The following is a 3,443-nucleotide window of genomic DNA, read 5'->3' on the forward strand; positions in this document are numbered from 1 at the left end:
TTTTGCAACGAAAAACAGAAAAAAATGTCATGACTTTTCCAACAACGCAATATTTTCTTCCATGCAGCAAACACTCCATTGTGCACTGGGCACTGAGCTAAGGGCTTTACATACGATAGTTTATGCTTATTCTCAGAATAACTTTAAGAGGCCATCGTAGTATGTGTTCCATTTTACAGATGAGAGAACTGAGGCACCGAGAGGTGAAGCCTCAATTTTCAAACTCAAGTTAGCAACCCATTAGTGCATAGTGACATTAATTTAGAAGGGCAATGAAAACGTTGTTTTAAATGAATAGAGAAGAGGAGAAAGACACAGAGCACAGTGTATCAGAATGCAAACCATGGGGTATTTCATCAATTTTATGACAGCACGTGTATGTGTTGGTATGTGTACAATGAGTAGTATTGTAAAATAAAATGACCGCCGTGGGCCTCTGCAGAAGGCTTGAAAGCCACTGGGTTAAGTGATGGGCCTGAGGTCACACAGTTAGTGATTTGTGGAGTCAGAGTTGAAATCCGCAGTCTGTCTCCAGAGCCCATCCTCTTAACCTCTAAACCAGAGCAGTCCAATAGAAATACAAAATAAACCGCGTATGTAATTTAATGTTTGCTAGTAGCCACATTTCAAAAGTTAAAAGGCCACATTTAAAAATTAATTTTAACAATATTTTATGTAACCCAATATGTCAAAAAATATTATCATTTCAACATGTGAATATTAATTTTAAAATTAAATCAATACAAATTGATTTTTTTGTAACTTTTTTTTGGTACTAAGTCCAGAAAATCTGGTGTGTATCTTACACTTCTAACGCATCTCAGTTCAGACTAGCCTCCCTTCAAGTTCTCAGTAGCCACATGTGGCTAGTGGCTGTTATATCGGCAGCATGGCCTTCAATTATCCCACCTCCAATATCCCTTTAGACACGGGGCCCTCATGCTCCAACCTCACAACGAAGGAGAATTTCCTGTCATATTCCATCCACCCGTGTTACCTTCCAGAACCTTTAAATCCAAACCCCGTGTCTGTGGCTATTTGTTTCCGCTCGCGTTGGCTCCTTTTAGATTTCATATCCTTGCTAGGCCTTGGGGGAGAAGAACCTGTGTGAAAGGGACCCTGCAGCCAAGACGTGCTGGAGCGAGGTGAGGACAATGTCTGAACAATAGGGATTCTGGCCGGCAATGGCCCAAGCGTGCTGTTTGCAAAGCTACAGGCTCGCTGGCCTCTGAACACCAGCTTTGTGTAGGACGACATCCTCCTATTCAGCTTTGCAGAGACACACACTTGATCCTTCACACACAGCCCTGACAGAAGTCAGCTCACCTCATTTCCATGTCTTTGCCAAAACAAGCAGACTGTGGAATTGCAAAGAGACAGGCACCTGGAGAGTCCTTAGAAGAGGCGACAGCTACCCAGTGACTTAAGAACCGCCCATTAGATAATCTGATAAATATCACACATAAATATGCTTTAACTGCATTTGGGAGGCTCGAAGCCCCAGGTAGCCATTACGCAGGCGTGCTCACAACCCTTGTGAGGTGAGAGGCAGGTTTCCGCACAGGCACAAGGGAAGGCCAGGCTCACTGCCCAGCAGCAGCCAGGCCTGGAAAGCCGGAAGCAGGCAGCCTCCTCCTTGCTGTTCTTTGCAATATCTCCTGGACCCTGCTGCTATCTACTGAGGAAGTGTTCTTCGGTCCATCGATTTGGTTTCCGAAGCACTGAGAGTGCTGAATAGGGGGAACGGCTAGCTGTGGGGGAAACAGGAAAACGAAGCAGGGGCTGGGGGAAAACCATCAGTCACTTCTGCCTGGATGGCGTGGCATCACTGCTAGGATGGAGAAATGAAACTGTTAAGTCCACGGGTTGTTTGTCCATGGCCGTGAAAGGGGTCAAGAGCTCTTCCAACATTTACTGGCTTCCTATTCATTAAGCAACGACTATGTGCCAGGCACTCCAGCTGGGTCCTGGGCACTCAGAGAGGTGCTGCCTACTCTCCTTACATCCGGGAGCCTGCACACCAGCCAGCAAAATAGACCACGGAGAATGCAGTGTTTGCAGGAATGCTAATCAAGATGTAAACCAAGTTATGGTGGGGGCCTGGAGAAAGAAAGAGTTAACATGCCTGGGAGGGATAGCCAGCTGGTAAACACAGGACACCCACTACTCTTTACAACTTACAAGAACTTCTCATGAACTGTCTAGTCAAGTCTCATAAATATTGATTAGGTCTAGTAGGATACACATTTCATCATTAAGGAAAGAAACCCAGTCATCCAGGTACTCATTTATACAGTGGGCATAAAACTACCTACCTCATGAGGCACAGAGAGGGCATCAGATAAGTGACAGGCAAGCAAAATTATTTTGTAATGGAGATGCCCAGCACGCCTGCTCTGGCCTCGCACTCCCTGTTAGAAGAGCTGCCCCTCCCCCCATCACAGGGTCTGACTCACAGCCTCTATCCAGGAGGACAGCTGCCATGTGACCACACCTATCAGAGCCTCTTTCCTAGGAACCTGGAGCTACGATCAGACACTTTTTTTGCTCTCCGTGGGCTACCTGGACAGAGAGGTTATGCAGAGCCACCTAGACAGCTATTTCCCCCACATTCACGGAAGAGCAAAAGCCAGTAGCCTATTCATAATAGCCAAAGCATGGAAACAACCCAAATGTTCCTCAGCTGATGGATGGATAAACAAAATGTGGTACATTCATATGATGGAATATTAGTCAGCCATGAAAAGGAATGAAGTACTGATACCTGCTATAGCATGGATTAACCTCAACATTATGGCAAATAAAACAAGCCAGACACAAAAGCCTCATATTATATGATTCCATTTATACAAAATGCCCAGAAGAGGCAAAACCATAGACACAGAAAGCAGATTACTGGCTGTCAAGGGCTGGGAGAGGGAGTCATGGGAAGTGACTGCTTAATGAGCAGAGGCTTTTTCGGGGGAAAGGGATGAAGAAAAAGTTCTGAAACCAGACAGTGATGATGGCTGCACAACTCTGTGAACATGCTGGAAGCCACTGCATTGTACACGTTGAAATGGTGAGCATGGTGAATTTTATGTCATGTGAATTTTGCCTCGCAAAAAAAGAAACTCAATAGCCTGTGTTTTGCTCTTTTGAAAACAGCTGGTTTGGGTGGGTTTGTGTCCATCACAACTTAAAACTGCTGACTAAACCATGAGTATGTCCAGGGAATGCGCTGTGGGCTGCAGGCCTGGCTCCCGCTGCCCCGCACCCTGTCTGCACTTAACATGGAGGAGGGAAGGCAGCTGCCTCTCTTGAACAGACAGCTGGCTGCTTCCCAAAGCCTGTCACTATGTGGTGCGCATCCATCCAAGTGCATTTATTTTGGGTCCTGTCAGCAGAAACCAGACTTTATTAAGAGAATGTTAGGCCTCTTTGCTTCCCTGCTTTTGTGAGCA

Source organism: Hipposideros armiger, unplaced genomic scaffold (genome assembly GCF_001890085.2).
Source record: "Hipposideros armiger isolate ML-2016 unplaced genomic scaffold, ASM189008v1 scaffold_279, whole genome shotgun sequence".
Lineage (NCBI taxonomy): Eukaryota > Metazoa > Chordata > Mammalia > Chiroptera > Hipposideridae > Hipposideros > Hipposideros armiger.